This window comes from Trichosurus vulpecula, chromosome 9 (genome assembly GCF_011100635.1).
Source record: "Trichosurus vulpecula isolate mTriVul1 chromosome 9, mTriVul1.pri, whole genome shotgun sequence".
Lineage (NCBI taxonomy): Eukaryota > Metazoa > Chordata > Mammalia > Diprotodontia > Phalangeridae > Trichosurus > Trichosurus vulpecula.
The window spans coordinates 176,731,420-176,753,336 of record NC_050581.1 but is presented as its reverse complement, the minus strand read 5'-3'; the positions used below and the strand labels follow the sequence as shown (position 1 = coordinate 176,753,336).

General features: G+C 41.2%; 1 protein-coding gene across 6 annotated transcripts in view; it reads right to left on the bottom strand.

Annotated features, from left to right (window-relative positions):
• Positions 1-21,917, bottom strand: part of MAGI1 (membrane associated guanylate kinase, WW and PDZ domain containing 1) — a 709,255-nt gene that overhangs the window by 565,414 nt on the left and 121,924 nt on the right. The gene's annotated exons all lie outside the window — the stretch shown is intronic.

The following is a 21,917-nucleotide window of genomic DNA, read 5'->3' as shown; positions in this document are numbered from 1 at the left end:
TTTAGCATGGGAAAATCTGGCCAGAAATTTCTCTCCAAGCAAAATGCTTGTAAAATGCCAAGATGTATCTCTGACAGATTTTGTCCATTAAGAAACAAATAGAAAAAGTAACCAAATCTGCAGGCCAACCTCACACAAACCTAATGAGAAGGATGCTTTCTCCCCCTTTTACCTGATGAGGAGAAAGTGCTGGTTTCTCTTGTATGGAGTTTTCATAGATAATCAATTATATATATTATATACAGTAAGCCTGTCATCTCTATATGAGGCCAATGCCGCACTGACCTGAACTAAATTAACTAGTCTATTCAGTCCAAACAACTGACTTGCTGGCCCCATAGGGAAAGTGCAGAACTGCAGAGTGGGTCTGCCAAAGGGGCTGGCCACCTTCAGCAATAAAGATCTTGACATGATTGTGATGAGGGAAGACTTTGAGGTTGGGTAGGGTCAACTGCCATGATCCTTTGAGAAGCTCTTGACTCAGTCTAAATTAGCTACCTGAAAATAAGAGACTTTAAAAATGAAGAAGAACTGAAAACAAAGCCACACATTTATTTGTCATACTATGCTCAGGAAATTCTACGGTGATTTTTTTTTTAATTTCTCAAGTCGGGCTCCAAAACATTTGTGCCCATTGGACAGAATGGGTTCCCTGGAGGAGATGGTTTGATCTCTTCGATTCTGACCCTTCTTGGAGTCTTCCACCTTGCTACCATTTCCTGGGCTTTCTCAGCTTGTTTCCAGCTCCCTATAGACAGGAGCTCCACGTACCTCTCAAACTACAGAAAGATTTTTCTGAGATTTCTTTGCTTGGCCTGGAACCCACACCAACAATGCATTCCTAACTCTTCTTCTTCTTCTCCATCCCCTTCAGGCATGGACTATGTTCCCTTAGCCTTGAATCCTTTGCCCTAAATAAATCTGTAGTCATTACTGTTTTTCTTTAAAATAGTGTATTTTTTTTCAGCCCACATCTGATAATTTATCACTATTGGGGAACTCCTAGTGTGGGAAACTCTCTCCATCAATACAGGTGAGCAACTGCTCTGCAGCTTGTTGCTTGTCCTTCATTCTTGAAGAGTACCATGACATCAGGGAGGTGATGTCATGACATGCAAATGAATTAGATTTAAAGATTTAGAGAACTGAGGGCAGCTAGGTGGCACAGTGGACAAAGCACCAACTCTGGAGTCAGGAGGACATGAGTTCAAATCCAGCTTCAGACACTTGATACTTCCTAGCTGTGTGCCCCTGGGCAAGTCACTTCATCCTGTTTGCCTCAGTTGCCTCATCTGTAAAATGAGCTGCAGAAGAAAGTGGCAAACTGCTCCAGTATCTTTGCCAAATGGGATCCTGAGGAGTCGACTGAACAACAACAACAAAGAGAGGTAAGTGATATTATTATCTCCATTTTACACATGAAGAAACTGAGGCAGACAGCGGGTAAGTGACTTGGCCAGGGTCACCCAGTTTGCAACTGTCCTGGCCCAAATTTAAATTAAGGTCTTCCTGACTCTAATGCACTGACTAGATGCCTCCCAGAGCTTCCCTTTCCCAACTGTTTCTCACGCTGACATAGTGTCAAAAAGATGAAGCCCAAGACATCCTGAAATAATCTCCCATGGGATCAATCAGGAAATCATCTATTCATAGGCAGAGCACAGATATGGAGTCAGAGGGCTGAGATTCAAGGGCTCTCTTGCTTACTCACTGTGGGATCATGGGTAATTCTACTCCATACTATTCAGGGAAGGTTTCTTACACAGCTACTCTAGCCCCTTGTTCTAAGTGAGAGGTGTTCCTCCCCTCAAGGACTTGTATCATACTGGGAGAAGGAGGTTTCTAGAAGCAAAGGGATACAACATGTATACAGCTCAACAAGAAGTCCCAAGGGGCAGTCAGGATTTGAAGTCAGCTACAGCAGAAAAGGCACTAGCTATGGAGCCCACAGGACTCTGGGCCTCAGTTCCCTCATTTCTAAAACCCTGCATACAGTAGGCATTCAGTAAATGCTGAACCAAAATAAATGAATGGGATGAGAAGGTGGCAATCAGCTCCTTCTCATGAAGCTCCGCTGATGCAAATTATATTTTTTTAAAATGAAAAGGCAGCTTTTGATTAAAAAAATCAGCAAGCCAGCTCCTCAGCATGATACAATTACCTATTTCCTATGCAGGAAGAGTCTGGTAAGATGCCAACTCAGTATACAGCATGGAGTCAAGTGAGAGTCTATCAGCATTTCCAAGGACGGTATGTGAATTCGTATTGCTAAACCTTTTTGCTTGGAAGTCCTTCTCAGGAGACTTTTATCAAATTGTATTCATGTGTATGAAATTCCTCTCCCTGGGCACCGACGACCCTGAGTCAGATGCCAAGTATGAAAACGATTTTCTCCAGCCAGAGTGTTCTTAAAGGAGTCAGAATGGGGTCATCAGAGTCCCCTGAAATAGCTGGCACTGCTCCCTCCCCCCCAACACCCTGCTTTTATTTCAGAACTGAGGGGTTAAGCAGCCCCAGATTATGTAGTGGGTACAAAACTAGGGGATGGCCATATGAACTGGGTGGAATGGCTAACAGAAAAATAAATGTTTGTAAATGACTTTGGCAGACAGAGTAAATATAAGAAATGCTACTGGAGTGGATGGTTAATTTTGAGTGGAGTCAAGCTTGGGGGAGAGGGAGGTTCTTAAAAAAAAAAACCTTGACTTTTCAAAACAGAAGCAAATTAAGTGTTCCATATCGAATATATCCAGTTCTCCAAGTACTTTTGTCCAGATGAAATATATAGTATTCAAGATAGAAAACCATTTAATAGAAAATAAGGAAAGTGAACCCTATCAACACAATAATTTTGTCGTTCCTAGCCTCTGCCTGATAGAAGTAGCTAATCGTACAAAATCAAACTGAAAAGAGAATGAAAATGAGATGTTGGATCATAGAGTCATAAATCTAAAGCCCCCTCATTTTACAGAGAAGGAAACTGAGGCACAAGTAGAAAAGAGTTGCAAAGGATTCAAATTTAGAGTTGGAAAGGACCTCAGAGGCCACTGAGTCCCCTGATACTACAGAGGACAAAAGTGAGACCCAGAAAGTCTAAGGGTCTTGTCCAGGATCACACAGCTTGTAAGTGCCTAAGGAAGGCAGGATTTGAACTCAGGCATTTCCGTGACTCTAAGCTCAACAATTTAATAGGTTCACCACCAAGCTGCCCCCAACATGGTAAAGCTAAATTGACTTTCTTGATAATCATAGGGCTACAAACTACTCTGGACAGAACCCCAAAACGCTAGTCTAGAGGATATAAGAACAATGACTACCCCTTCCACCCAGCCAATCACAGTAATTTTTTAGCAAAAAAGAGGACCCCAGGATTACCACATGGATCTGAAGGTACAAGGGAACATGAAGAACATCAAGACCACCGCCTTCACCTTACATATGTTTGAGCAAGAAAAGAAAAACCTGGAGGGGTGGAGAGAAGGAGTCTCTAGGAAAACTCAGGGCAAGGAATGACTGCTGTCTTTAAAAGTATTTTGAAGAGCTGTCTTACCGAAGAGGGATTTGGCCCAGAGAGAAGAACTAGGAGAAACAGGTAGAGGTTTTAGAAAGATATATTTAAGCTTGATGTCAGGAAAACTGTCCTAACAATGACACCTGTCCCAAAGGGGAACAGAGTATTTCAGGAGCAATGGTGTTCCCATCCCTGGAGTTCTTCAAAAGAAAGATGAAATGGTCACCTGTTGTACGTGCTATGTAAAGGGACTCCCTCACACATGGGTTGAACCAGATTCCTGATGAGGGGGTGTGGGGGTGTGTGTGTGTGTGTTTGTATCTGAAAATAATGATGAAACAGGCCCAGAGAAAAGGACCTTGTCAACTGATTCTAGACTCAAACACAAAACCCCCTTTCGAGTCAAGTCAAGTAAGGAAGCATTTATTAAGCACCTACTATATATGCCATACACTGTGCTAAGCAGGACACAAAGGATGGTAAAAGTCATGCCAGCCTTCAAGGAGCTCACAATCTAAACAGTATAACAACATATAGACATCGTTACATACAAGCAGGAAATACACAGGATAAATTGGAGATAATCTAAGAGGGTAGGCAATAGCATTAACTCCCTTCTTTCTCTATTAAAAGAAGAAACCAATTAAAGATAAAAATTCACACTGACAACTGCTTTAACTTATCCTAACCATAATAAAAAAAGAAATTAGGTCTACTGTCTCTAACCATATTTTACCAAAGCCCTTGTTTTAAAAAAACAAAAAGAAAACAAAAAAGCATTGGCATGACCCTTCTAAAAAGGAAATTAGTCTATTGTCATACAGAAAAATACTACAAATAGTACTTTTGATACATACAATTTCATATTAAATATTTTTGAGTGGAAAACACTGACAACAATGATGTTTTCTCCCAGAATCCTTCTTTATTACATGTCAAAGACCAAAACTCTAAGAAAATAGTTTGGGAAATGCTGAACTCAATCATGAAGTCAATATTTAAAACAATTTGCTATCTTTCCTCCCAAACAGATTCTCCTTCTTAAATTCTTTATTTCTTTTGAGGCTATGACCATTCTTCCAGATACCCAAGTCCCCAGGCTAGGAGCCATCTTGGACTCTTCATCATCCTATAACACCATATTCAATCCATCTCCAAATCCTGCAAATATTATCTCTCATTCCTAACCTTTTCACCCTACTATCGCATCCAATGTCAAGTTCAAGCCCCCATTATCTCTCACCTGGACTATTGAAATGCCTTCTTAATTGGTCCCCACATCTCTCATCTCTGCCATCTCCAATCCATCCTCCACATAACTGCCAAACTGATATCCCTCAGCACAGATCTAGCTACATCACTCCTTTGCTCACGAAGCTTCATTGTTTCTCTTGAGCCCTCTAAGACGAAATACAACCCTTGGGCCTGCTTGCTCTTCTCTCTCCATGACATTTCATTTCCCATCTCCATGACTTGATAGTCAACGTCCAAAGCCTTGAACACATTCCCTCATCACTTGATCCTCTTAGAATGCCCTGTTTCTTTTAACACTTAGATAAAATGCCACATTGACCTGAGACAGCAGGTTGAGTGGGAATAGCACTGGCTTTACCATCAGAAGACATGGATTCAAATCCTGACTCTGCTTCTTACCACTTGTGTGACATTTTATAAGTCAATTAAAACTCACTGAGCCTCCACTTCCTCACTGGTAAAAGACAAGAGTTAGATGACCCTTATGTTACCTCAGAGTTTAAAATCTAAAATCCTATGACGAGACACGAGATCTTCCTCAATTTTCTGAGATGCTAAGTACTTTCCCCAACTACTTTGTGATTTTTTTGGTTTTGTTTTTAATTTAACTTAGAAGAGTATAATTTCCTTGAAGACATTTAGCATAGCCTGCTACACATTGGAGGTCCTTCATAAATGATGGTGGACAATGGGAAAAAAAATCAAGACTGAATGCTGGGTAATTAAAATGATCAACTTTGGTCCTAGAAAAGAGATATGCAAATGTACCTCTCTCCCTTCTTTGCAGAAGCAATGGCCTATGGGAGTGGAAAATATCACATATTTTGATTGACATGTTTATTTGTTTGGCTGAGCTGTTGTTTTTTCCCATTCTTTTTTCTTCTTAGTTATAAGGGATGGCTCTCTGAGAAGATGGAGAAAGTTTACACAGTATTGAAAAACAAAGGCAATATAAGAAATTTGTTTCATTGTTGAACAAATTCTGAATTTAAAAAAAAAATTATCTTCTACCTACAAAAGGAAATCTTCCTATCTACAGATAGGCCAGTCTAAATACCAAAACAATGTAGTGAATATCTATGACTCAAAACTAGGAGAATAAACAAATTTTCCCTGCCTAAATTGTCAGCAAAAAAAAATATTTAATGTTTGAAGGTGCCCCTTAGCCCACAGTAACTGACTGCCAAGGTAGGCAACTCAGAAGTGGAAGTGGAGAAGGAAACCACACTGGGATTAAAAATTTGCCACACATAATCCACAAATTGGATGATCCATGTGTGTCTCATCAAGAGTTGGTGATAGCTTCCAGCAACATCACATCTGGCTCTATTTGGCTCCTTGCTTTTAAAGAACTGCTACACACACACACACACACAAGCTTTTCTGACATGAAAGCTTCAGATCAATAGATGGTATTGCCCACAAGACACAGAATAGGCTCATTCTTGTAGAAAACTTCCATTAAGGAGAGAATCAAGATAAGGTAATCAGTCCCTATACTTTCTCAAAAATGACAAGTCATTAAATATTAAAACTGGTGTAGTGAAAGCCACAGTACCAAAAGAGATAGGGCCTGACTCGGGGTCAAGAAGCCTATGAGTCTCTATTTCCCTATCTGTAAAATGGAGCACTGATAGCACTCATCTCTCACTTGGTTGTTTTGAGGATCCAATGAGATGGTGTTCAGAAAGTCATATGGAAAACTAAAAGTACTATACATATATATATATATATATATATATATATATATATATATATAAATGTATAGTACTTTTAGTACTATATATATATATATATATATATATATATATATATATATATATATATATATATATATTGGCTATTACTAAGGGGGAAAGGGGTACAACAGATGAGGAAGACAAGAAATGGCAGGAGAAAGGTTGTTTTTTTTTTCCCTGAGAACTATTTGAAAGAGCCTAAATTGGAATAGTAGTTGTTTTAGTGGAGAGGGGAGAAGGGTTTGAGAGATGCTGGAGAGGCAGGCTGGGCAATGCATTGAACTGGAAACCATGGACTCAAGTTCCAATATAAGAAGGGCATCCCATAGGCTGCAATCCCAATTCATGTAACTAACAAGATTCTCTGTACCCTGATAGCTTTCTCAGGTGAGCGCATCTTGACGATCAATTAGAAAATTAAAGGTATAAATCAGCTGTGAACAAAGCCCAGATTCCCCTATTCCTTTAACAATTAAAAGTATAAAAGTGGGTACAAACAAATCCTCCCAACTTGGGAGAAGCTAAGCACTCCTGTCACTGAATGAAGGTGGATGACAACACACAGGTGTCTTGTGGACAGAGGACATGTCTTGTGGTTGGTTAAAGAGAATCAGTCAGGACCTCTGGGTCTTGCAAGCCAGCATTCCAAGAGCAGGCCAGCCTAGGGTGGCCCAGACCCAGCCAGGGCCCTGAGAAGGAATCCCTCATGAAGGGGGAATAGAAGATAGAATCTCTGTCCCCTTTATTAGAGGAAAACCTTGTAAACTTCAAAAAGTTGGAAGATTTCAACTTTCCATCAATACCCATAGGTTTTAGCATCTCTAAGACAATAGGAGCCAATGATAGCACCTGTAACAGGAGCTGAGACATGCCCAAGAAAACAGGTAGTCTCAGGATTCTGCCAAAGAATCAACCCTCTGAACCCAAAATACCAAAGGGAAACCTGATAAAGACTTCATGAAGGGAGAAAAGGGTTCCCAACAGCCAGAAGCTATGACTTACCCTTTAGCCACATGGGTTCTCAGAGATTGAGCTCACTCTTTCACAGGGACCTTTGGTACGTAAGGAGAGAATATATCCCAAGCTTTAGCCTGAGTTGGGGGAGGGGAGATTGTTTCTGTTAATAACTGTCCTTTCTATACCTGCTTGGCAAAAACCCCTTTCTAAAAGCTAATAAACTCTGGTTGACTAACAGATAATCAATGAGGACCACACCAGTTGGGGGTTTGTGAAACAGTACTATAGAAAAACTCTGAATCCCTCAGGGTTACCCCTAGATCTGTGGACAGTAATCTGACTGTTCTTTAGGGCCACCAAGGAGAGTGGGAATTGGAAAACAGCTCCAGAAGGAGGTCTTATACTAATGTGAGGATTCCCTCTCTCTGTAACTCACAGCACAATTATGAATCATTAATTCTCTGAGCTTTGGTGGCCTAATCTAGAAAAGACATAATATCTTCACATGTGTCTCACAGGTTTGTTATGAGGATCAAACAGATTATTATGTGAAAAGGCTTTGGAAAAAAATATTTAAAATATATACAATTAGAAGGTGTTATTTTAACTAGGAAGCCTGTAGGAACAAGAGAAAATATGTGTCTAGGATCCGGGAAAGGCCAAGAGAAATCACAGAGCTAGAGTTGGAAGGTAGCTCCAAGTCCATTTGGTCTCATGACCCTCTCATTTTATAGTTGAGGAAGGTGAGGCCCACGGAGGTTCCATGGTTTGCCCAAGATCACTGAGGCAATAAAATGGTCAATCAATAGGCATTTATCAAGTGTTTATCCTGTACCAAGACCTTTTTTTTTTTCCTAAGGACTGTGGATACAATGAAAAAATTAAACACCCCCCACATTCAAGAGGCTTAAATTAACAGAGATGCACATGCACACGTACATTTACACTTAGTATATATGCATTCATACACATGTTAGTGTGTATATATCACATTAAGATTTGACATGCATTTTCCATACATGATCTCATTCAACCCTCACACCAAACTTTTTAGGGGTACTGTGAGTAATACCAAAGCCCATTCCACAGATGAGGAAAGTGGGGCCCAGAGAAGTGACTGACCCATAGTCCCACAATTAATGTCAAAGGTACGATTCCAGACTCCAAACCTAGCACTCTAGCCACTGAATCACACAAACTCAGGTCTTGTGACTCCCCCAACCAGTGTTGCCTTCACTACCATGCCACCAATGACAGTATCAAGGAAACTGTCTTGAGGAGAACAGGAAAGGAAGAGGGACTATGCTCCCTGTTGGATGGACATCACGAGAAATCTTGGAAAGTGACCAATGCTTTTATCAAATTGAACCAACGAATCAACATCCAAGCCACGAAGCCCATTCCTTCTTTAATAAGATTAAAATACAAACACACACACAATTGGACTTTTTCTCCTCAGAAAACATGTGCTTCTTTTTTATACTAAACATAATCAAATTTCCCAAAGAAAAATGGAGAACAATTTTCAGATAAGGAAAGCAGCCACAAGCTCTCATTTTGGAGGGACCAAAGTCACTGTGGAAAGACCTAATTGGACTCATACACACAAACAAAAACGTTGCCAAGTATGGCATTCATTCCTCCTCCTTACACACACACACACACACACACACACACACACACACTCGCAGGCACACACGTACACGCACATGCACACAAACATGCATGCTACTTTGGGGCCCAGGAACTCAAGGCCTGGATATGTCTTTCCATGATCTCACAGCACTCCCAACATATCAATGGGGCAGAAGCAGCACTTGAAAGCCTCCTCATTCCTGCTGCTGGTGGGTGGGGGTGAGGGACCACCTAATGCTGGTAAATGTTCTTCTGGCTACTAGATAAATGTGAGGCCCTCTGCTGAGATCTGGCCAAAAGCACTTTACAGTTCAATTACCTTCCATTCAGCGGAAGAAGAGCGGGAGGTCTGATGCCCCAGTGAGCAGCAGCAAAGGTGCCCAAAGAGGAGGAATCCTCTAATTGCTGGTTTGCTACCTACAGATAAGGAGGTAACAAGAGAGCAGAAAGTGTGGTTTGCTCCAAAGCATGGGGGGATCTGGAGCCAACAGTAGCTGAGAGAGCAGCATAAGTTCACAATGACATGACAAGTATTTTCTGCCTCCTCTCATTCTTCTGCTGACTCCCCTTTACAGTGTGTACCAGGAGGGGAGCAGGGCCAGGGGAGATTGAGGGCAGTGCTAGGCCCACCTTTGGTTGTAAATACAAGGGCTGCTAAACCAGGCTTAGACAAGTTTACCTGCATCAATCTAAACGCAGAGGCCCTACGTGAGAAGAGATCTGATTAAAGTCAGTGACTTTCCAAAAAACAAGTTCACAGAGTTTGTGTAGAATTTAAGGGAAAAGCAGCTGATAGACTAGTACCTAAGCTTTCTTAAAGCAGTGGGGGAGAAATGGAGTTAAAGACTGGACTTGTGACTTCTTTGCCAGGTGGTGCAGTAGAGAGAGGACAGGACCTGGATCAGGAGGACAATGAGCTGCAAACATGCCTCACGCACTATCTGACTGTGTGACCCTGGGCAAGTCCTCAGTGGTCATAGTCAGCACCATCACTGCTATTATTTATGGAGTACTTTACAACTATTATCTCATTAGATTATGAGCTCCCTGAGGGCAGGGACTGTCTTTTTACCTCTTTTTGTATCTTTAATGTTTAGCATAGTACCTGGCACATACAGGTGCTTAATGAACGTTTACTGATTGAACAAACGAATTTGATCCTCACCCACAGCCCTGGGGGGTAAGTGTTCTTACTATTCCCTTTTTATGGATGCAGAAACTGAAGTAATCAGAGGTTAAATGACTTGTGCAGGGTCATACAGCTAATAAATATCTGAGGCTAAATATGAAATCTTCTCGACTCACAAGTCTAGCATGCTACCCACTGTACCACCCAGCTGTCTGTACCATAATAGCCTCTACCTCAAAGAGTTGAGTGGAGGCTCAGATGAGAGAACTTATGTAAAATGCTTACTTAGTACAGTGCCTAGCACATGGTGTCATACAGTCACGTCCAACTCTCTATGACCCCATTTGGGGTTTTCTTGGCAAAGATACTGGAGTGCTTCACCATTTCCTTCTCCAGATCATTTTACAGATGAAGAAACTGAGGCAAACAGGGTGAAGTGACTTGCTCAGGGTCACACAGGTAGGAAGTATCTAAATCTTGACTCTACCATTTAATGCCTGTGGGACCTTTGACAAATCATTTCATCTCTCCGGGCCTGATGGTTCCCATCTACAAAATGAAGGAGTTACACTAGATCTTTAATCTCCCATTTTGTTCCAAATTGATTATCCTAGGATTCTAAGAGAAATCTCTATCCCAAAGCATTTCTAATAGTGCAGAGAGACAGTCATTCACTCATTTGCAAACTTAATCTATGATCCAGATTCAAGCTCTCTGAGCCTCAGTTTCCTTATCTGTAAAATGATAGGGCTGGACTAACTGGCCTCTCAAAGTCATTTCCTATTCTAAATCTCTGACACTAAGTTCCTGTGACTTAGTAAATGTATACTCTACCAAAAGCTCTGCCACTAACTTTCTCAGTAACATCAGGCCAGTCCCATATCATCTCAGAAATGGGACAATGGGAATTTCTCAATTGCCACTTCATAGGAATAGTAAGAGAACAAAACTATAAAGCATTCTGAGGCATTGTGGTGTCCTGGGAAGAGAATTTGGGAAGAGAGGAATTGAGTTTTAATCACACTCAGTATGGGGACTCCCTGGGATGGAACTGCCAAGATGGGAATGAAGATCTCTGGCCCCTGGCTCTCTAGACACTGTTTCATCCCATCCAACAAATACACTAGGGCCTAGGCAGGAAGGGCAGCTTACAATATAATGCCCTCCGTCCACTCCTCCACTTTTTACCTCTTACTTAGAAAACTATAATCAAAACTATATTATCATGGCTACGGGGGGAGGGGGGCATTAATAAAGTCTTGTTGATAATCCCCTGACCTATGTCTCTACTTTAAGTGCCAGTGCCTGTCTAAACCTAAGCTCCCTTCTCTGGCTACCAACCCCCTGTTATGTATTATATCTCCTTAATAGAATGTAAACTTCTTGAGAACAGGGACTATCTCACTTTTGTATACACATCCCTAACACATAGTAAGTACTCAGGTACTCCATAATCACTTATTGACAGTTAACAGCTCTGGGGAAATCACAGCTCTGTGCATCAGTTTCCCCACCTGTAAAATGAAGACATTTACTAGATGACCATAAGATCGTGCATTTAGAGCTAGAAGGGACTTCAGAGGTAATCTACTTTAAACCCCTCATTGTACAGATGAAGAAATTCAGACCCTGAGCAGTTACCTGTCTGGCCTGACTGAGGTCATCCAAGTAGTAATTGCCACAGGCAAGATTCAAACTCAAGACCCCTAACTCCAAATCCAGCACTACTTCCTACTTTCTTGGTCTTTCAGCTTTAGATCCTATGATCCTGAGTTGTTGTTTTATTTTATCAATTAATAAACAAACATTTATTAAGTAGCTACTATATAAATGCCAGGCATATATGCTCAGGGCCAGAGATTCAGAGACAAAAGTGATCGAGCTGGCACTGAACAAATTACAGGCGTTTTTATTATGTCTGAGCCTAATTAAATTTCCACGAAAGTACACTTTACTTCAAGGCACAGCAAGGCCACACACAGAACACTGGTAGTTTAGCTCTGTCTCTGCCTCTCTCGGGTAGAAGCAGAATTCTTTCTTCCTCCTTGGCATTGCTGGCATCAGCAACATACCAAAGCAGCACTAGATCCTGGGTATCTGGCTACAGTTATCATTTGGACCCATGAGGAAGTTGGCAAGTTGTTGTTCGTCAAGGGACCTAGACTCTGAGGCAGCAGACTCACATAAATTCTGCTATCACCAATTGCCCAGGCAAATCAAGGTATTCCACTTCCCCCTCCCCTGTCTCATCGAGTAGCAAGCACCCACTTTGGAGGGCCAACAAAGGCTTAATTGCCTCCCCAACGCCTCACCATGCTGGAGGAGAGATCCCACCTTAGCTAAGCCATTGATCTGTGTGGATGGCTGAGGAAGGGGGCAAACAAAAGTCCAAGTTATAAAAAGGTTAAAAAAACAAAAGCCCCAAGCTACAAAAAAAAAAAAAACCCACCACATGAGATATGATGGTTTCTTATCTTTTGAGCGATAGCAAAAAGATACAAACCCAGAATAACAGAGCCCTCTTGGAACACATACCTCACACTTGCTACTCTGTCCCTCGTTCCCACGATATGTAAGACACGAGCAGTCCGCGTTTTAAAAATGAGTTCTTGATAACTTGTTTTTTGCAACATCAAGTTTCCTCTCAACAGATACTCAAGCCCTGATGAACAATAAAAATGACTGAGAAAAAGATTAAAACTAAAAACGTAACCAATCTTGTATGGACCCAAAGTCCGTCCTCCCCGCGCCCCCGCCCCCCCACCTCGGGGACAAAGGGAAGGCAGCATTCTCAGGCCAGGCTTGACATTGTCACAGTCATTGGTTCTACTGTTTTCCTAAGTCTGTTTATTTCACTTTGTATCCATTCATAAGTCTTCCCCAGATACTCTGTATTCATCCATTCATTCAAAATCCCATTATATTCATGTATTAGTTTGTTTAATCATTACCTAATAGTTGATTATCTACTTTGTTTACAATTCTTTGCTACTACCAAAGGGGAATATTTTGAAGACAAGGTTCTAGTCTTACCTTCTTCAGGAGGATGTTCTCAGTCCTCCCAACTGCCAGTGCCTTCTCTGACTGTATCTTGTATGTCTTGTTGTTTAGTCATTCTCCATCATGACCCCGTTTGGGGTTTTCTTGGCAGAGACACTGGGGTGGTTTGCAATTTCCTCTCACAGCTCATCTTACAGATGAAGAAACTGAGCCAAACAGGGTTACGTGACTTGCCCAGGGTCACATAGCTAGTATATGTCTGAAGGTGGATTTGAATTCAGATCTTTCTGACTTCAGCCCAGCCCGCTATCCATAGCCATCCACCTGGTTATTTATTATATTATCTCCCTTAGCTGGATGGTGCAGTGGAGAGAGCATCAGGAAGACCAGAGATCAAATATGACTCTGGATACTTACTAACCATGTGATGCTAGGAAAACCACTTAACCTCTGCCTCAGTTTCCTTAACTATAAAATGAGGTTAATTATAACACCTATCTCTCAGGATCAAATGAGATACCATTCATAAAACCCAGGGCCTGGCACATAGTATGCACTTCATAAATGTTTGCTGACTGACTAACCGTATGGAAACTTCTTTTTGTTTTTGACTTTCATGAGAGATTCAAAGTATAAGTCTGCTTTCAAAATATAATAGGTCAGGGTACAAAACAATCCCTAAGAAGGGATTTCAAGGAAAGAAAAATGCAAGTAAGAATATTTCAATTTGCCAAAAAGCAGGAGCAGCAAGTAGATATGGAGGAAAGGACATTGGATTTTGGTTGAGAGGACCTGAGTTTGAATCCTGCCTTGGTACTTATGACCTATGGGACCTTGAGCAAGGGAAGGAGTTGCACCAGATGACTTCTGCATCCTTTCCAGCTTGGAATCTATGACTGCACAACCCCATGCTCTCTAGCCTGAGATCATCAGCTTCTCTCTTGAGCAGGCTGTGCAGCATAGAAGACCTAAGTGAAAGCAAAACTGAGCCTGTCCAGACTGGTGATTCGTCTAGTTCTACAAATTATTCCTGGCTGCTTAGTGGTTTATCTTGACTGATGGCCACAGTCTTCATTAGGATCTTGTTCATCAACTCTGCTAAAATTAGCTAATTGTGTCTGGATTTGCCCTTTTGTCTCCAAGATTAATTTTTCGAGCTTAAAGACACTTTATACGTGCAAGGAATACTTTCTGATACATTTAAATAAACAAACCAGTAGGCCAAAACCCACAAGTGTCTGGGGGGCTTGGAGTAGAAAATGTACTCAATTTAGGTTTGGCGGACACAGACTCCAATCTGGGCTCCAACCACCAAACCACCAGAGTGACTGTGAACAAGACATTTCACCTTTCAGGGACTTAGTTTCCTTATGTGTCATAGGGGTGGACTAGATGCCACAGAAGGTCCTTTTTGAATCATTAATAACAAACTGTGTATCACAGAATCATAGATCTCAACGGCCATCTAGTTTACCTGCATTTATCAAGCTCATACTATATGCCAGGCACTGTGCAAAGCACAGTGAGTTTAGACTTCACTTTCAACCTTGATTAGCAAACATTAGCTAAATGGAGTGGAGAGGGGGTGGTGGGCCACATGACTTCCATCTTCATCAATGGATCATTTATGACCTCAAAATGTCATGAGAGGGCATGTTGATTATGAAACCAGACACCTAGAAATGTTTTCGTGTTGGATTAAAGTTGGGGTAGATTCAGTCTTTTCATCAGCATCAAAAACTCAAAACAGCTTTGCCAAAGTTTAACATTAATTTCTGTTCAATATTTTTAAAACAGACAATTCAGACGCCCAAATTCCAACACTCACTGGGAATTCTAATAGCTATCTGCTGCCAAATACCTTGCAGCGTGCTCAATCATCTGTCTCTCTGCAATTCTTGCCCTTCACTGTTCCTTCTCTCACACATATGAGGAACATGTGATTTATACACTTTTCTTTTACAGAGATTCAACACAAAGTTTGGGCTGAAAATTAAAACCCCAAGGTTGGGGTGGGGGGGCATGTTTTTCCCTCTTGCAAAAGGCTGAGAATGGGAAAGGGGGAACTGATGTAGTAATAAAACACAGGTGCTTCCTTTCTAATTAAAAGAGAACTTTGCAGCTGCACGGCTAGTGAATCATCCCTTTAGGTTATTCTCGGTAGTCATAAAGCGCCGGGCTCAGAGCCCATATGTTTTCTGAAAGCTAAATTCTTTGGATTTCAAAAAAAAGTGCTGAAGATCAGGTAACTGACAGCATTTTCTATTTCTCAGTTCTCCTCCTTGGAGACATGCCCATTCTTTTATTTTTCTTTCTATTCTAAAAGGTGTGTGTGTGTGTGTGTGTGTGTGTGTGTGTGTGTGTATAAATATATAACATGTGAGCAGCAGCACTGTATAGTAGATAGAAAGCTGACCTCAAAGCCAGGAAGATCTGGGTTCAAGGCCCACTTCTGATACATACTGGCTGTGTGACTCTGGACAAGTCATTTAAGCTCTAAGTACTCTGGGCAGCCAAGACACTAAGTTTGTAAAGGGATTTCCCTCATCTGGGAGATCTCTAGGCCAGTGAAACAATAGGTCTAAGCCCTATCCCAATCCCTATCCCATACATACATACATACATACATACATACATACATATACACATACGTATATATACACATACACATATATACACATATGTATATATACATACACACATACACATATATACACATATGTATATATACATACACACACACATATATATACAAAAGAAAATATGGCAGGGGTGGGGGGGTGGGGGGAGTGTCATACTACTTTTGTACAGTGCAATGGATAGAGTACCAGGAAATCAGGAAGACCTGAGTTCAAATTTGACCTCAGACACTTAAAAGCTGTGTGACCCTAAGCAACTCAATTAACCTCTGTTTGCCTCAGTTTCTTTAAAATGGGGATAATAACAGCATCTACCTTCCAGGATTACTCTGAGGATCAAATGAAATAATATTTGTGAAGTGCTTAGCCCAGTGAGATGCTTTATATGTTATATTTTAAAATGAAGGCTTTAATAAATTAAGCTATTACATGACTCACAAATTAGCTACCAATGGACATTTATTTAGCCAAAGTAATTTTAGCAACATTTTGAGTATTTCCACAAATTTGTCAACAGGAGGCACTTTCCAAAGGATCCAGAGTAGGACTCAAATGTAGAGAGTATATCTGGAGTCAGAGTTCATGGGTTCAAATTCTCAATCTGCAAAGGAGCTAGATTAAATATTGTGATGGACTAGGAGTACGGAAGACCAAAGTTCCAATCTTGCCTCAGACTAACTGCGTGACCCTGGGCAAGTCACTTTATTTCCTTCAGATTCCATTTCCTTATCTGTAAATGGGGAGGGCAGAGGAGAGAAAGGTGGTGTGTGATAATAACAGCACCTACTTCTCAGTCTTACTGTGAGGATCCAATGAGATAATCTATAATTACAGAAATACCAGCTATCATTACTACTACGATCTATGTGACCTTGGCCAAGTTGCCTCACCTCTCTGGGCCTCAATTTCTTCATCTGTAAAATGCAGAGATTAAATGAGTTAGCCCATTCTAAGTCTCAATCTAGGATCATATGCCCACAGTCTCAAAGCCTATTATACTCCCAAGATGACAGAAATGAAACTTAAAACATCCCATCACTTAAGGATCCTTTAAATAAATTAAAGCATCTCTTTTAGCATTATGTGTTTCCATTTTGCAGTGTTGTCTTCACAGCTTTCAACTTGGCTTTCAACTTGTTTTGGAAACACGGGTTGGGGCATTTTTTGTCCTGAGCTGTTTGGCAACAAACAACTGGCAGGCAGGCTGTTGTTTGATAGTTAAACAGGTCAGTTTAGGGGGACACAGAGTCCCAAATCACTGAGCAGCAGAGTTGAAGGCATCAAAGCATTCTTCTCTTCTTCAACCCCTCTCCCCTGCCCAACAATAAGATGTGAAATGAAAAGAGGCAAATTCATTAAGAGTCAAGGACAAAAGCACTAGGCTGAAAATAGGTCGGGTAAATCATTACTGCAGCCCAACTCCATGATGGACCACAGCCGAATAAAAGTTCTGAGGCAACTACTGGAAGGAGCTGGCCAGAGGCTTTAGTCTTTATTATTCCTTCTTTCCATCCCATTTATGCTGTTGCAGAGTAGTTCTGTGTCCACCTGGGCATTACCCAGGAAACCAAATAATGCTGTAAGCAGTGATTGGAGAGTATCACTGAGTTTTCAGTATTCTTACCAAAAGAAATTTCATCAGCTTTTCCCTGTGAGAAGTGAATTAATTTCTTTTTGATTTTTGATTTTTCTATTATAATAGATGAAATGCTGATTTTTTTTCACATTGTACATTTAAATGCAAAGTGAATTCACATTTCTCTATCTCTTATTCCCCAGAATGCACCAAGGAGAGACAGAGAAAAGGCTTCTAGGCTCTACAGGGCTGCATTGTCTGTTCCTTGTATCTACGTACCTACCTACCTTCCTAATGTATATCTATCTAATCTATCTACCTATCTAATCTATGTATCTATCTATCATCTCTATCTATTTATCTATCTATCTATCTACCTATCTTGGCTGTCTATTTAGCCTTTTGGGTCTCACCAATTTGGGAGTTTGACAAAAGAAATGTTTTTTCTCTTTGCTAAGTCAAATTCCCAGCCTTGTCAAATGAACTTACAAAACAACCTTCCTCAAAATACCCTCTTCTCACCTCTCCCACTCCTAACACTCCTTTCATGCTTGTTGAACTCAGTCCAAACTCCAAGATATTGCATTTTAGGCCTTGTGTCAAGTGGCCCTCGGTACATTCTCCTATTCTATCCCTCACTGCTTCCCACCTGGGCCCCTCTGTCAACCAGAGCTTGCTTATGGTACTCTAACCTGCTGATTTGCACCTCTTGGCCTTGGTTTCTGCTTTTCTTCCCACCTAGAAAGTCCTTCCTCTGCTAATTCACATCTCTTAACCACATAAAAAAATCATGCCTTATATGGTGAACAATCTGTTTTCAACCATTAGTCAATGACCCACCAGAAAAAAATCAATTTCTCAAGACACTCAAAAATCTTTCTTCCCCTTTTGGTTCTTGACAAAATATATAATCTACTTTTTAGAAAGGGCAACATAATGTTTATTTTTAAATATTAAAAGTGTATTTCTATTCCATATTGTGTACAAAGAAAAAAATGAAAGAGGAATGTGAATGGAAAAAACAGTGAATGTGTGAGAAGAGGGCAAAACCCTCTTCTCTTGCACTTGGAAGAGAGAGGAATAAGGACAAAGAGACACAGTAGGTGTTGTGAGTAAATTTTTGTTAACCATTTTGATTTGGTTATAGACCACTTAACATAACCAACTTCCCTTTAAAATGCTGAGTAGCTGATTAACCAGGGTTCAAAGGTCTTTAGTTGCTCTAATCCTTGAACTTCTGGAAGTTTAGCTCAGAATGGAAAATCCAAAGCAGTCCCTGGAATAGGAAGAGGAGAGGGAGGAGGGAAAAGGAAAGGAAATGGAGGGGAAGGGGAGGAAGAGAAGAGAATCAATGTGCACTCTAAGCCCATCAACTTGCTATCTGGATGTAGGTAGCCTATTGCATCATTGTGTTGATTAGAGTTCCTAAATCTCTTAACATTGATTATCTTTACAATATTGCTGCTTTTGTATAAACTGTTCTGGGCTTCTCACTTAGCCTTGCATCATGTCATATTAGTCTTCACGGGTCTTTCTGAAACCATCCCCTTAATCATTTCTTACATCACAATAGTATTCCATCGCATTCATCTATCATAACTTGTTCGGCCATTACCCAGTTGATGGGCAGCTCCTCAGTTACCAATCTGCCGCCACAAAAAGGAGCTGCTATAAATATTTCTGTATATAGGGAAGCTTTTCCTCTTGGAGGAAAATATATCTGCGAGGATCTGCGTGGTATTGATGGGTTAAAGAGTATTCACAGTTTAATAGCTTTGGGGGCATAGTCCCAAATTGCTTTCTAGAATGGCTGAACCAGTTCACAGCCCCTCCAGCATGGCATTTTCCTTTTTTGTTGTTGTTTACTTTTTTTTTTGTCAATTTAGCTAATCTGATGGGTGTGAAGTGGTGCTTCAGAGTTGTTTCAATTTGCATTCCTCTGGTCACTAGTGTTTTGGAGCATTTTTTCCATATGACCTTTGATAGCTTGGATTTCTTTCTCTGAAAACTGCATATTCATACATTTATCAGTTGTGGTCCTATTCATCTAAAAGCATGATTCCAAGAAGGGCTCCATGGGTTTCATAGGCTTCTATAACACCACAAAAAAAAAATAAGAATCCCTTGGCTAGAGATAAGCTAAAAATGCCTATATCCTCCAACCAGGTAGTCAGATGACTCCTTTATATTGATTTATTTTGTATGGTGTCATTATAAACATGGTAAACCTGTTTTGCCATTATATCTATAGGGTGTTGCAAAAGTCTTAGTGAAGTTAGCTTTAAATCTCACTAAGACTTTTTAGATACCCCATATTTATGGAATCATAGCTCTAAAGATTGGGAGGGACCTGAAGGTTATGTAGGCTACTTCTTTCATTTGACAGATGAGGAAACTGAGGCCCAGATAAGTTAACTGAGCTAGAGTCAAAAGTTAATTGGCCAAGGTCATACTCAAGTTCACTGTGTGCCTCCCCCCCCAACAGATTATAGACATCATTACTGAAATTAATCTTTCTGATTTCTTATGCCTCCCTTCTTAGCACTAAGCATACTGCTCTGCTCTCACTAAGTACTCAAGCAATGCTTAGTTCTACCTCATTAGGTATTCCATTCTCAGCAAAGCTTCTTAGCATGGAAAGAGAAGCTATTTCTTGTGTAGCCTGAGGCAATACTGCATCGGCAGGAGTGGACAGAAGAGGAGCCAAGACGAGGGGTACCCATCTGGCTGACCTCACCCCCTATCTGCACCCCAAAGCTACTGCCTGGTGTCTCCACTCCAAGCAAGCAAAATTCCAGCTGCCAGCAATATTCATGCCTGCCACCAAGGAAGGGCACAAAGGAGAAAGATGCTTGACCTTGGAGTACAGCTTCAGAGCTAGAAGGGACCTTCAGGGTCATCTGGCACAACACTTTCATGGTACAAGGGAAGAACCTGAAGCCAGGTCACAAATCCACCACGGATACAGTTTAGATTATCCCTGCTGTTCTTCCTGGACTCTCCCAACCTAAATAGCCTTTGTCTCTCCTTCTACCCCCTTCCTCCAACTAGGGCATTAGGGAAGGCAGCAGCAGCAGGAGTGATAGTTAAGTAGTAGCAGCAGCAGCAGAAGTAGCAGCAGCAGCATTTACAGAGCATTTTAAGGTTTTCAAAATGTTTTATAAGTACGATAAAAATGATAGTAGCTAGCACACATAGTGCTTACTATGTGGCAGACATTGTGCTAAGAGCTTTATCTCCATTTTACAGATGAGAAAACTGAGGTAGACAGAGGTTAAGTGACCTGTCCAGGGTCATACAGCTAGTAAGTGTCTGAGGCAGGATTTGAACTCAGGTCTCTATCCCTCAAACAGTACTGGCCTGTGACCCTGGGCAAGTCCCTTAAGTGCCTCCAAAGATTCAGGCAACTCTCTAATATGATAGCAGCAAGGGAGTTTGTGCGAGGGTATGGCCTACACAGATATCATCATAGATCCAGGTCTACCCCAGTAAATTCCCAGGCCCAGATTTGACTGGTACTCATTTTAGCTCATTTCCAATGTCCAACCCAACCTTATTTTCACCGGCTTGACACAGACAATACAGGGCGACATCAGATAAAACTTTAAAAACTTGGCTCCTGAGCTCAGCAGAAACTTCAGCAATGATGACAACGGCCCTTGAAGGTTTCCGTATCATCTCCTTTGAACCTCGTAGCGATTCTCAGGCAGCTCTGGGGCCGTTTGACTCTTGTAACAGAATCCCCGGGATTCTATAATTGCGCAGATAATGCAAACATGAGAGCTTTGGTTCTCCTTTTAAATCCCACTCACATTTCTCCGCTGTGGCTTTAGTACACTAGTGGGAAGCTGACATACAGTGTCTTGCTTTACAGAATAAACAGATTTCACAATTGTCCAGCAACAGATGAGTGATGTCATTATCGCTGATTTCCAGGAAAAACCTGCAGAATTGTGGCAGTTAAGTCACACAGAGAGTGTCCAAAGCCAAATTTGAACCCAACAAGTACTGACAGCAAGATCAGGGTTTCCATTCACTCTATCATGATGCCCCCCAAAGGATGGGACATCCCCACTTTACCTGTAAGGACAAAATGGCTTTTAGGTAGGGCTCGGCGGACAGACCTACTATACATCGGGCTCCAATTCTCATCCTAGATATTGAGCTGGTTGGGCCCTGCTGCTTCATAACCAGCTTTCTGAATAACTGTCCTTCAAGGTGCTCCTCTCCCTAAGAGAGGTATTTTTAGCATGAAATATCTGAATACACTGTGTTCACAAATGCAGACTGACCACAGAAGCACTGGCTGTGGTATAAGAAGACCTAGCTTCAAAGCTCACTTACCATCATCATCGTCATGGGGAACATTTATATAGGATTTGAAGGGCTACAAATCACATAATGAATATCCCATCTGATCCTCACAATCACCCGGGGAGATAGGTGCCATTGTTAACTCCACTTTACAGATGAGGAA